Source organism: Lepidochelys kempii, chromosome 3 (assembly GCF_965140285.1).
Source record: "Lepidochelys kempii isolate rLepKem1 chromosome 3, rLepKem1.hap1, whole genome shotgun sequence".
Taxonomy (NCBI): Eukaryota; Metazoa; Chordata; order Testudines; family Cheloniidae; genus Lepidochelys; species Lepidochelys kempii.
This window is the reverse complement of record NC_136382.1, coordinates 75,281,492-75,295,716: the sequence shown is the minus strand read 5'-3', so window position 1 is coordinate 75,295,716 and position 14,225 is coordinate 75,281,492. Positions and strand designations below refer to the sequence as shown.

Below are 14,225 nucleotides of genomic sequence, written 5' to 3'. Positions count from 1 at the left end.
TGTGAACTGCAGTAAGAAAGTAATTGATAAAGATAAAACAAATAGATACAGAATGTTTAAGTTAATATTTACACAGAAACATAACAAGGAGTATTTCAAATGAACCCCCTACATTTGCAATCCTACATGAAAGTATTTAGTACCATGGAATGACCTGTTAACAGAAGACAGATAAATATCCTCATATTTCACACATCCTCTCAAATAAGTATCACAGGGATACTGTCTTTGGGATGAAGACTGGTTGACAGCTTTGCTCCTGCAGCACAATGGAACTTTCTACAATAAGGGTAAAGTTTGTTTGTGCAGAAGACAGAGCTTCCTTGGGGACAGCCCCAGACTGTGGAATGAACTCCCACATAAACTGAAGACCATCACAAACCTCAGCACCTTCTGCTTTAAGTGCAGTGTACATTTCTTTGACCTTGCCTTCTCTAAAATATATAGCAGTATATTATAAAAGAAATCCAAACCAAAACACTTCACTGTATGTACTTCTTGCCCTGGAGAGAGGATGAGAGAACAAATATGTGACAAATGTTAGTCACGTTGCTTAATGCCCTACTGGAAGGTGCTTGGATACTGCAGTGATGAGTGAGGTATAAGAACTTAGATGAGTATAGTGCACATTTCACAAACTGTGACCCCATATCACCCAGTCAGCTGCCATCTACAGACTTGAAATCTTTTTATCAGAGCTAGACAGGAAATTCTAAAATGTTTTTTTCATGAAAATACTAATTCATCAAAATAGAAATGGTCAGTAAAGGATGGTTTCAACAAGTTTCCCATTTTGAAAAAAGAATGAAAAATATTTAGAAGCTGTTGAAAGATCCCATTTTGACATTTTTCAAAATAAAAAAGTTCTGGGCTTTAGGTCAAAATGACTTTGTTTAGAAATTTAAGTGGTTAAAAAATTGTAAAAATCAAAATCAAAACAAAAATGTTTTGATTGACCAGATCTCCCCCTATACTCACATGATTTTTGATTTGAGAAATTTTTTTGACTGTTCATCCTGATTTGGGATGGGAAATTTTAATCAAAATCTCAAACATCCCCTGGGGGCAGGAAAACTGTTTCCTGCCCACTCTGCTTCTTACCAGCTGCCATGGTTCGTGTACATTTTGAATACTGGCTACATTCACCACAAGCCATCTCACATGCACCTTATATACCATTTTCCAGTTTACCTTCCTCTTATTGTCTATGGTCACTTAAAGATTCATAGATTTTAAGGCCAGATGGGTCCATTATGATAATCCAGTCTGAACTACATAACACAGGCCAATGAACCTTACCCAGTAATTTGTGTATCAAGTTCATAACTTCCATTTGAGCAATAGCATATTGTTCAGAAAGACATCACATCTTGATTTAAAGATTTCAATTGTTGCATAGATTGGATCAGAAACATCACCCTTTCCCATCCCAGTGTTCCCCTATGCTGAAGGGAGAAAATTTCACTGAAGGCACAATCTGAAGACTAGGTTAAACATCGGTGTAAATGAAAGTGGAACCTGGCCTGGAAAACATGTATTAAATAATGGTAATAGTGTGAGAGATGGAAAGAGCCCACCTGGACTTGCAGGAACTCATTACAGGTTCTCATTTCTTTTTTCACTTTGTTACTGTGGCCCGTTCTTCTATTATTCTGACAATGCGTCCCTGTTTTATTATACTTTTAGGAATAAGTTATAGTTCCCTCAGGCTACGTCTAATGGCCCTGCAGTTCAGGCAAGGGTGTAAATTGTAGCGTGCACTAGTTTACTGCACTATAACTTCCCTACGTGGGCACTGCTGGCACGAACTAAAAGGTACCTAGTTCATGTTAAGGTAGTCCTCCTTAAACAGGACTACGTTAATGCAGACAAGGTACCTTTTACTTTGTGTCCACAGTCTCCACTGGGGGAATTACATCACAGTCCCATAGCCCAAACTGCAGGGCAGTGTAGACAAGCCCTAAACTAAGCAATCACCTCCTAAAGAAAATCACAGAATGGGGGAAAGTATCAGCTATATCATATGAATGACTGAAAAAGTATTATGTCAGTGTGTAGAAGATACACAAAATACTCCAACAATAAATCTTTTTGAAGCAATAGTTGAAAATGAAAAAAAATCTAACATTTGAATCTTGGACAAAAATAAAAATGAAGTTCAAAATAGATATTTTCTGAAGATCAATATTAGTTATAGAAGTAAAAATTGTGTGCTTGAGGTTCTAGATTCTTGGGAAAAATTCTAGTAAAACAATAAATTACTATAGTTTTATAATTTGGTAGAGATATTAGAAGTATTTTTTTCTGCAAGTGATAAGTGCAACTACAGCAGCATCCATTTCCAGGAAATTACACTCCTGATTCAGCTGTGATGGCTATGTGGGAATGACAGTAGTGCTATTGCTGCAATTTACCTTTTTAACTAATAGTTCATTATTTTCTATATGGATCCTTTTAAAATTTCACATATGCTTTTAAGATATCATTTACCATTTAAATACTTACCACTTATTCTTCACTCTCCAGGCTCTTCAGTCTTTAAATACATTATTAATTTTTGTGTACATACATGAGTGGGCACAAAGATCCTGTTTCTCACCAGATCTTCTATCAATCATGACAGATAAGTGGCATTCAATAAACCATCAAGACCAGAGTTCTGATAAATGCAATATCAGAGGAATGACCACACTGGATCAGACCTAACGGGATCTAGTTCAGTGTTCTGCATCCAGCAGTTGTCAGTAGTCCCAGATGCTTCAGAGGAAGTGTACAACAGTGTTACATGTGGGATAATCTGTTCCCCACATTAGTTTTCATCCTATTTTCATAATTAGAAGTTGGCTTAACCCCTAAAGCAGGAGGTTTAATATCCCCTCCAAAATTTGTTTGCATTAAATATAATAATTCTGGGCTTTTTGCAAAGTTCTTGGCCTCAATGACTTCCAGTGGTAATGAGTTCCATAGTCTAATTATGCATTGTGTGAACAGATGTTTCCTTTAAGTTTTGAACTTTTAATTTCAATGAATTATTCCATGCTGTGAAAATGTCATCCAGGTGTCACCTCTTTGCTTAGACAATTGGTAGAAATGATACATTGCCTTAAGGGTGCTGATTTAGAGTCATCTTACTGTGACAATTTCCTCAGTGTCCTCATTAGGTTGGGAAACACAGAAAGTAATCACTCTCTTTTCTAGGCTTTTCAAAGCTGATTACTAAGTCCTGTTACAACCTGGAAGGACACAACCTCCTCTAGGTCATTAGTGTGTTGGCTTGATCCAGAGGTTGGCTTGATCCAGAGAGGAGCCTCCTTTTCTACAGAGTATTCACCCTTCTCCTCTGGGTTTGAGGCACCTTGATGCCACATGACAACTATCAGGGAAATCATGAACAGGTGTCAGAGGGTCACTACCACCCTGTCCTTCCCATGTTGCTAAATAGTAAGGGTGTCCCATTTAGATGGGAAGGAATGGAAAACTTTATTGTGAACTACAGGGCTAGGGAATGAAAGAGAAATATTCCTTATACGTTAAGTCCCATAACAAAACTAGCTGCACAATTTCTCAAGATATACGATGAGGCGAAGCAAAGGGGCTGGGGGGGGCGGGAGGGGTGGAGAATGAGAACCTTCACACATCTTTAAAGTCACCATGTCAGAGAAATGAAGAATATTCTTTTCCATTATCCTCCACTAAATCTCTTGGGAGAAAAAGCTTGTGTGTGGTGGGGTGAAAATGACAGTCTCCACAAACAAGTTAAACTGGATTGTAGTGGAGAAACTGAGCTGGCGAACATCAGATGTCCTCAGGTTTCCTGCTCTTCTTCCTCTCTCATATTTGTGCATTTTCTGTGGGGCTCTGCCTCAACCATGGCATCTTCTATGGTGGTCAAGCCACCTGCTTGATGTTGGCCTGGGGGAGATAGTTAGATGGTCTAACCATTCTGGGTTGACAATAAGCATGAAAGAATGAACCTGCCTTGGAGGGAAACATGTTTGTTCTATGGTGTGTTTAGCACCTCTTCAGAAGGAAGAGCTGATGTCACACGATAGGGTCCTGAAATAAAGCCTCTGCTGCAAAAACATGCTTAAGTAGTCCATTGAACTGGGACTTCAATAGCTAAGATTGCAGTAAAACACTACACCGTACAAGAGTGCACATTTCCTCTCTAATATGTTCTTACTGTTAATATTACAGCAGAGGAAGCAATTAGCCATCTTGGAAAAGGTATCTCTTACAAAGATATCAAGTCCCTCTGAAAATCCAAGGAAAAGAAGCATGTTACTTAGCCTTAGGATTATGGCTTTTGGATTAGCCTACAACAGATGGCTTTGTTTTGATGGAGGTGAAAGGCTGAACTAATTCTAGGGATAAATTCCAGAGCAGTTTTAGGGAGAACTGGGTGGTAATCTGAAGAAAGGCCCTCTTCCATTATTCCCTACAATCAAAAGTTCCGATAGTACTCTTGTGAGACGCATTCACAAAAGAATTTCAGAAAGCATAGATCTCCAAAGTGGCTTAGAGAGCTTCTGTTTGTAGGTGTTTTGAGATCCGCTATTGTAGGGAGTATGAGACTGGACTCAGTGACCCATGGAGGGCCGTTCCAATTTTATGTTCCAAATCTTCAGTATAAAAAGGATAGTTTGAATAAATCCTCTCAACACAGAGACACTAAGTTCTCATACAAACTGCTAAACAGTTGCCAACTTTCTATATTTCCCCCTGCAATTTTTTGAATGGAAAAAAAGAAAAAGTATTTGGAGTAACTATCCCAACTTATCTCTAAATTGTTTCCCGGGAGGAGGAATTCTGAAGGAAGTGAGGCAGTATTCCCTTAGTCACTTTTGAAAATCCCCATCTAAAAGTAATAGAGCAACTATGACCCTGAAAACATTCCTCTGGCCCTTGTTTAGCAAGATGCTACACTTATATAAAGGTAGAGATAGACAGAGACAGACAGACACTCTGCCTCTAAAAGCTCACAGTGGAAGAATTAACAGCATATAAAAGCATGACACGTTCTCATATGCATACACTCACTAAAATATATCTGAGCAATTCAATGTAATTCTGGTAAAAGTGTATATTTTAAAATCTATGATCTTTCTTCATGCACATAGAATATACAAATTAAAAGCACAAGTTATTTCATATCTGTGTGCACATGTACAAACACACACATAAAGAAGCTACATACTAACTACTCAAGCTTCTTTAAATAAAATTTTTAAAAAACCTTAACATTTCTGGCCAACTCTGCCCTATAAATTCACAGTCCTCTCTGGTGTTAATTAGGGTATGCACAAATGACCAGCTGCTTGTTTCTGTGATGCGGAACTTCATTAGTAAACTACTTGCAGGCTACATTTCTTGGTTCAGTTTATAAAATCATTATGGAATATACATCAATACCCTCTTTCCTTCCTTCCTGTTGGTTTGCTCTCTTGTAACAATACAAACAATTGGTACCTGCAGTCTAACACACATCAGATACAATGCTCCCCCACAATCACAACAGGAGGCGTTGTTGGTAAGGCAGTGGCAAGAATGCATGCTTGGTGAGGCAGGCCCCTCCTCCTGCTCAGATCCTCCACCTTCCATTGGCTGAGCTGGGGAGTCAGTGATCAGCTCTTGCACTCCATTCCCCCTCTTCCAATCTATTTAAACTCTGAATCGGCTTTTTAAGGGTCTGTTGCCGAGGGCCAGAGCAGCTGACAAGCAGCTCCATGAGGGGCTGGTGGAATTACCAGACTGACTGATTCCTCAGTCCCAAAAGGGTGAGGGCCTGCCTGAAATGGGTAGTTCGTCTCCCAGGGGGAAGGCATGTGTGTGGGGCAGAGACAGTATCTCCCAGAAGGTCCCTGAACTGCAGAGATAGTCACACAGAGTGTGTGGGGGGAGTATATGGGATTGCAATGACACTCCCAACACCAGTGCTCTCAAGACAGCAGAAGACTTAGCAAGTAAAGATGAGCTATTGGGAGCCGATGTGAAACACACAGTGGAAGCAAGTGTTGATTCTAGGATTTGAGGGACAACTTAGGGTCCATTTGTTAGAGGCCCTTAAGGAAGAGATTTAGGAGAGAGTATATGGACACATTTACCCTTCTACTTCAAGCAAAGTTAGAGAGAGGATGCTGGTGAAATAAAAAGGAGGAAGAAAACCCCAGCAATCCAACATGGTGAGAATACTCAATAATTAGAGTACACCCTTTCATATCTACACCAGTGTGCTAAGTATTTCCCTTTTCAAATATCAATGGCACATGTGACATATGGGGGTGGGGCACTGTTGAGATACAACTAAGAGTTAAGACTTGAAGATCTATATTTGTCATGAGGTAAGAACCACCAAGATTTGTTTCTGGAATGAATGTCTCCATCCCATCTGACCCAGCAGGCTTCTAACAGATTCTGAGTTACTGGTTCCAAAACCACAGGCATCAAAAAGGGATGTCAGGTCCAATGTATAAACAGTTACACTATCACAGCCCTCCAGCTGAGCAAGATTAGTTCAGATCCCTTTTGAGGTAACAAAAGTTTAAACTAACATCTAAAGTGTCTCAATAAATCAGCCCTTCCCCAAGGCTCTATTACTCTTTCTGGGTTATTCTGGAATCTTCTTCCCTCTCCCCAGGTCTAGTATTAAGCACTGGTGTCAAGGTTCCTTCCCCACTCTGAACTCTAGGGTACAGACATGGGGACCTGCATGAAAAACCCCCAAGCTTATTTTTACCAGCTTAGGTTAAAACTTCCCCAAGGTACAGGGAGGAAGGCTATCCCTGGACTTTATTGCTGCCACCACCAAGCGTCTAACAAATATAACAGGGAAAGAGCCCACTTGGAAACATCTTTCCCTCCCAAAATCCCCCCAAGCCCTACAACCCCTTTCCTGGGGAAGGCTTGATAAAAATCCTCACCAATTTGCATAGGTGAATACAGACCCAAACCCTTGGATCTTAAGAACAGTGAAAAAACAATCAGGTTCTTAAAAGAAGAAATTTTAATTAAAGAAAAAAAAGTAAAAGAATCACCTCTGTAAAATCAGGATGGTAAATACCTTACAGGGTAATCAGATTCAAAACAAAGAATCCCTCTAAGGCAAAACCTTAAGTTACAAAAAGACATAAAAACAAGAACAAGAATATACATTCCATTCAGCACAACTTATTTTATCAGCCATTTAAACAAAACAGAATCTAACTAGATTGCTTACTGACTTTTTACAGGAGTTCTGACCTGTATTCCTGCTCTAGTCCTGGCAAAAGCAACACAGACCGAGAGAACCCTTTGTTTCCTCCCCCAGCCTCCAGCTTTGAAAGGATCTTGTCTCCTCATTGGTCATTTTGGTCAGGTGCCAGTGAGGCGGTCTTAGCTTCTTAATCCTTTACAGGTGAAAGGGTTTTTCCTCTGGCCAGGAGGGATTTAAAGGTATTTACTCTTCCCTTTATATTTATGACAACTCAGACTGAGTCTTCCTGAGATGTCAGTTCTCCTCCACACTCTGGTTCAGACCCCTTCAGAGGAGTCACTCTGCTGTCTGTGATTCCTCCCTTCAGACTGAATATGCTCAGCCTTTTATGAGACCCAGCTGTCCATTAAATCATCACCTGACCCCTCTTAGTCCCACTCCCTCTGGCTGAGACGCAACTAATTAATTAAGGTCTTGGTGTAGTAGATGTGACAAACTGGTTTTTAACCCTTTCCAGACCATGATGGGGATTTACCCCATTGATGTCCATTTTGCTTTTAATGAAGGGAAATACTTTCATTCTTGTAACAAATACAAGCATGCAAGTAAGATGTGGAGGCCGCTGCAGTGCCCACGCTTGCTACTGGGTCAGAGGAGAGGCACAATCTGTTGGAAAGAGGTCATCAAGGGCCCAGTAGCTTGACAGGTGCAGTGGAAGGAAACAGCAGTGCTAGAAAGAGCCCTATCCTCAGTTACACTGGACTTGCTGAGGGCTCTTATGGGATTATTTAAACAAAATAGGGTTTATATTTGGAATGGATTTTCAGTCAGTTTTCAGATCCCATATGGAGGCAAGAGGTTTCACATATGGGAAAAGAATTAGAAATCTATTCTAATCTTTTAACAAATATTTTGGAACAAAATATACGTGGAAGTAACAGCTAAAAGAGTGGCCTGGCCTTTAGTGAGATTATTATTGTCAAACCAATGGCTATTTCCCCTCCCCCAGGAGTGGTTCCTAAAAAAAAAAAAAAAACTAAAGGAGAGTACAGGATTATCCAACATATATTTTCCCCTCATGGTTCCTCTGTCTTCAATATTTCTCCTTTGACACAGTGGTAAATGTGATAAAATGAGGTGGTCTGGGAATGAAGTTCACAAAGTGCAACATGAAGTCTGCATTTTAGTTGTTCCTTATTCATCCCAAGGATTTTTACTTGTTGGGTTTTCAGCTGGAAGATTATTAGCATAGGTTACTCCATATCACTCTCAGCTTTTGAAAGGCTTAGCTGGAATGGCCAATAGTGAAGGAAACCGGCTTGCAGCTCACAGTTCATTACCTTGAGGACTTCCTCTTGGCAGGTAATTGTGGGTCAGGCAAATGCACCTCCTTCAAAAAGAACATTTTAAGAGATGGCTCACTAGTCTCAGAAAAGATGGAAGGCCCGACACAGAAGCTGATTTGTTTGGGAATTGAATTGGACACAATGTAATATTTATTATGGCAACTCAAAAAATATTTGGATAATGTCAGGGAGTTGATAGCAACAGTCAAAGTTGCAATCAAAGTTACACTAAAATAGTTACAGGTAATCATGAGTCACTTAAACTTTGAATATGTAGCTGTCACTCCAGGTAAGGCCTTCTGCCCACCTGGTAGCCTCTACCTCTAGGTTCAAAAAGCCTCATCATTTTTTCAAAGTGCCCAAAGAAATAAAGGAAATTTGGCGTTATGGGAAAAACTTTTCTCAAGCAATTTAATGGAGTATCTATTTGGCAATCTAACTGGATGTTGCAAAAATAACTTCAGTATAATGACAGGTTTAAGAGTAACAGCCGTGTTAGTCTGTATTCGCAAAAAGAAAAGGAGTACTTGTGGCACCTTAGAGACTAACCAATTTATTTGAGCATGAGCTTTTGTGAGATGAAGTGAGCTGTAGCTCACGAAAGCTCATGCTCAAATAAATTGGTTAGTCTCTAAGGTGCCACAAGTACTCCTTTTCTTCAGTATAATGTGACACCTTTGAGGCAATTAGTTTCAGAGCTTTGGGATTGGGGCAGAGATGTCAGCAGCAGCTGTGGGTTCTGATTCTCAAAGGTCCAAGCAATTGGGCATTGGAAATTGGATTGTTAGAGGATCTATATTCACTCTACCAATGGTTTGTGGTGGTATGCCATAAATCTGAACCAATCTTGCTGTTTGTGACTTCACAAGACATCAGGGAAGGGTTAAGGAGCTGACTAGGAAGATAGCTGAGTCATTAGTGATTATCTTCGAAAGGTCGTGGAAGACAGGAGAGATTCTAGAGGACTGAAAGAGGGCAAATATAGTACCGATCTATAAAAAGGGGAACAAAGACAATCTGGGGAATTACAGACCAGTCAGATTAACTTCAATACCCAAAAAGATAATGGAGCAATAATTAAGCAATCAATTTGCAAACACCCAGAAGATAATAAGGTAATAAACAGTCAACATGGATTTGTCAAGAACAAATAATGTCAAACTAACCTGATAGCTTTCTTTGACAGGGTAACAATCCTAGTGGATAGAGGGGTAGTGGTAGATGTGGTATATTTTGACTTTAGTAAGGCTTTTGATACTGTCTCGCATGACTTTCTCATAAACAACATGGGTGGGTGCATAACTGTCTGGAAAACCATTCCAGAGAATAGTTATCAGTGGTTCACAGTCAAGCTGTAAGGGCATATCAAATGGGGTTCCACAGGGACTGGTCCTGTGTTCAGGTCTGTTCAATGTCTTCATAAATCATTTAGATAATGGCATAAAGAGTACACTTATAAAGCTTGTGGATGATACCAAGCTGGGAGAAGTTGCAAGTGCTTTGACAGGATAGGATTAAAATTCAAAATGATCAGACAAACTGGGGAAATGATCTGAAGTAAATAGGATGAAATTCAATAAGGACAAATGCAAACTATGCCACTTCGGAAGGAATAATCAATGACATATACAAAATGGGAAATGACTGCCTAGGAAGGAGTACTGCAGAGTGTTATATATATATATATATATATATGGGTGTTATAGTGGATCACAAGTTAAATATGAATCAATAGTGTAACACTATTGCAAAAAAAAAATGCAAACATCATTCTGGGTTGTATTAGCAGGAGTGTTGTAAGCAAACGTGGGAAGTAATTCTTCCATTCTATTCCATTCTGATAAGGCCTCATCTGGAATACCGTGTCCAGTTCTGGGTGCCACATTTCAGGAAAGATGTGGACAAATTGGAGAAAGTCCAGAGGAGAGCAACAAAATATAGAAAACATGACTTATGAGTAAAGATTGAAAAAATTGGGTTTGTTTAGTCTGGAAAAGAGAAGACTGAGAGGGACATGATAACAGTTTAAGTACATAAATGGTTGTTACAAGGAGGAGGGAGAAAAATTGTTCTGGTTAACCTCTGAGGATAGGACAAGAAGCAATGGGCTTAAATTGCAATAAGAGAGGTCTAGGTTGGACATTAGAAAAATCTTCCTAACCAGGTAGTTAAGTACGGAAACAAATTGCCTAAGGAGGTTGTGAAATTGCTCTCACTGGAAGTTTTTAAGAACAGGTTAGACAAACCGCTGTCAGGACTCATCTAGTTATTATGTAGTCATGCCTTGAGTTCAAGGGGACTGGACTAGACCTCTTGAGGTCCCTTCCAGTCCTACATTTCTTTGATTCTATGTCTGCATCTGCAGGTACTCTGCTGTGGGTTCAGCACACAAGTAGACAGCTAGGTCACCAGATGGGTTACAACTGAATTTCAAGTGAAGTCATTTGTCTTCAGTGGTATGGCAGAAGGGGGACATTCTTGGATCATATTATGACTCTTCTGCACTTGATTGCCAAACTACATCTGCTTGATGTCCTCATTATTCACCTGAATGAAAATGATCTTGGGGATTTCACCAGAGTAAATTTAAGAGTTATAGTTCAGAGGCATGTGGACTTAATTAGGTGGTTATGGCTACACATGATTGATCTGGTCAGAGATGCTTGTGAGGCAAGTTTGGTGGGGAGCCATTAAGCAAGCCTGTATGGACATGGCCCAGAAGAGTGTGAACCGTGAGGTTGCCAGGAGAATAATGGATACAGGTGGATTGGTGATCACACGCAGACATCCAACACATCCTGAGGTTTTTAGAGATGATGGGGTCCACTTGGCAGATTCTAAAATTCCAACAAGACTTGTTTTTAAATATATATATTTTACAAATTTCTACCCTAGCCTTTTTTTTTAAAAAACTTCCTGTAGGATGGTAGAGCTTGAAGATAACCTTTTTAACACAACAGTTCTTTCCTGCTACTCCACAAAAGGAGTTGATGTTAATTCGTGTTTATTGGATAACTATTTTATCAACTGTACACAGTTTTCATGGCAGGCTGTCTGAGAGCATGAAGATGTGTCTGAGGAAAAAAGTTAAGGAATTAAAGTAGCTCAGCAGCTCACAAACACTGTGAAAAAAATCTTTAAAAACTTTGCAATTCTCAGAAATAGTGACTCATGCACTCGATCAAGTACATTAGATGTCACCCGAAAGTAACTCCAATAAAGGACTTGGCATTTTGCCATATCATGTCTCCAGGTCAGTTCAGACAATAACCGGCAACTATTTTCAGAACTCCAAAACATTAGAAGCAATTTAAAATTCAGACTTACATTAGAAAGGAATGGGAGAAGAGAATACCATATGCAAGATCCAGTCTCCCATGTACCCTGAAGACTTCCACCTTTGGGGTTACCACAAGGATGAGGTATTAGGAAAGGAATATGCCCGGTACTACACTCTAGCACCCTGGTGTCTGTTTATGGAGTCATGCTGAAATCTTCTAGGAGTCCTGGTTGCCTGATTGCTATGACAGAAGGGAATTAGGTAAGAGGTAGACTTAGATGGGAGCTTCAAATGAAAAGTTAGATGAAAGTCCCCCAACCCCAATTCTAACATGGTCCCAATATTTAAATTGTTGCCTTCAAGGAGGAGACCCCATGGTCGGGCATAGTGAGAAAAAATGATCAGATGATGAGGATCTCCCATTACAAAATGATTTCAAAGTACATTTTTAAAAACACTATCCAGAGGAGAAGATTAATCTTAAATACAGAGATATAGGCGGTCCCTTTATTACTGGAGAACAACTTGCCCTTGGATGAAGGAGACAATTCTCAAATTTTCAGATCAAGAAAAAGAATGACAGAATTAGAAGCATTATGTGGATGAATTTGCTTTGTTAAGAGCAAATTCAATGTCTATTGATGTTACAAGTCCATCAGAAGTGAGCTGATTCACCTAATCATTCACCTCTGGTTGGATCCTTTACAATCCTCAATTTTCAGCAGGACATATCACTCAGAAATACTCTGCTTGTAAGAAAACTAGGGAAGCAATGCAATTCATAGCATCCAGCATGTAATTTATTTTTTGCCATTGCTTAGCTGAAGTTATGATTGTTCAGTTCTGCTTAGAAAGAGGAACACTCATACCTTAGAGGGTTTAAAAAAAACCCTGTATTAAAAAAAATTAACCACCTTCAGCAACAACATGTAACTGTAATTCATTCCTTTGAAAAAGCTTTATTTTATCAACTCGCATTCAAGCAATTAGATTGCATTTATTTAGGAAGGTTTAAAAGAAGGTGGAGGGAAATGATACATAAAGGATTTGCTTTGCTTTTCTAATTGAAAATTTCAGTGCAGTTAACACTTTTCACTTCTCCTTGTCCACTCTAATCTTATTTATTGTGCCTCTGACACCTTCCATTATCCTTCCTCTGACTCACTATTTTAGCTGAAATGGTACTACCATTTTTACAATGAAAAAGATATTGTTTCTGTGGCACCAGTGGCAACTTCATATGCTTTCAGACACATGCATTAAGGAGTGAATTATCATTAATTATGCACTACAAATTTTCATGGCAACAGCCTGAAAGTGACAAAACATTTGCTTTTGTCATAATTCTATTAAGTGAACCCGCATTGAGCTGCTGAGAATTATGACACTTTACTGTGTTTTTAATTTGCGATGCAGGGTCAGGATCATGACAGTGATTTGATTTGATTTTGCACATTATTTTCTGCGATCATGGTAAAGATGTTAATGAAATTGTTTGAACTAAACTGTTTTTATCATTCCAACAAGATATATTTATTGCATATTAAGAGAAATTTCTTGTTAACATTACTTAATCTACTAAAGGTTCAATTTAATAATGGGGGATGGGGGGGAGGGGAACACTGCTAGAAAGCATCACTGCTTAAACCAGAGTGATACATTAAAAAAAAAACCCACTGCTTACAGTGAATTCAAGGTGGCAATCAGGACAAACAAATTATGTGAACAGACTTTTAATGTGTGAATATTAATTATGGACATGGAAAACACTTCTTGTCCACTGAGTAGGAATAACAAAGATTTGCATTCCCAAATGACAAGAGTCCCAGAGCTCTCGTTACCTAGGAAAATGAGATCAAAGCAAAATAAGCACCATCTAGGCCTGATTTTCCTGAGGAAACTCTGTTACCTGAGTTGCTAACATCATGAGTGTAACTATTTACCCACTAATGACTGGCAATGAACATTAAGCACTATTTGGCAAAGATCAGGCCTGTAAGCATGGATGGCGTTCTTCTAGACAGGTTTTCCAATAAACTGCCTCCTAAACTAACACTAAGGACTTATAAAGTGATACTCACAAAAATCCTGTAAACACAGTGGTCACATTCAGATAAAATCTATACCTATAGGAGAATATTCTAATCTGTCAATTGTGGTGGTGGTGTTTGAATAGCCTTCAAGACAGGCTAAGGTTCCCTTTTACCCCTCTCAGCCTCAGACCCTGATCCTGTAGCTCACCTTGATCCCACAGAGCTCCACTTGCCTCAGTGGACTTCACACAGGTTCAATGGTGTGCCCACACACAGTGACTTGCACGATCAGAGCCTTACTGAGTGCAGTCTTATCATATCCACAGTGTGGTGGTTAGGGAGCAGAAGTATAGAAAGCACCTACTCCGGGGAGA

General features: G+C 39.4%; 1 long non-coding RNA gene across 1 annotated transcript in view; it reads right to left on the bottom strand.

Moving 5' to 3' along the window:
• The window catches only part of LOC140908196 (uncharacterized), a 565,973-nt gene that overhangs the window by 151,636 nt on the left and 400,112 nt on the right, over window positions 1–14,225 (bottom strand). The window lies entirely within an intron of this gene.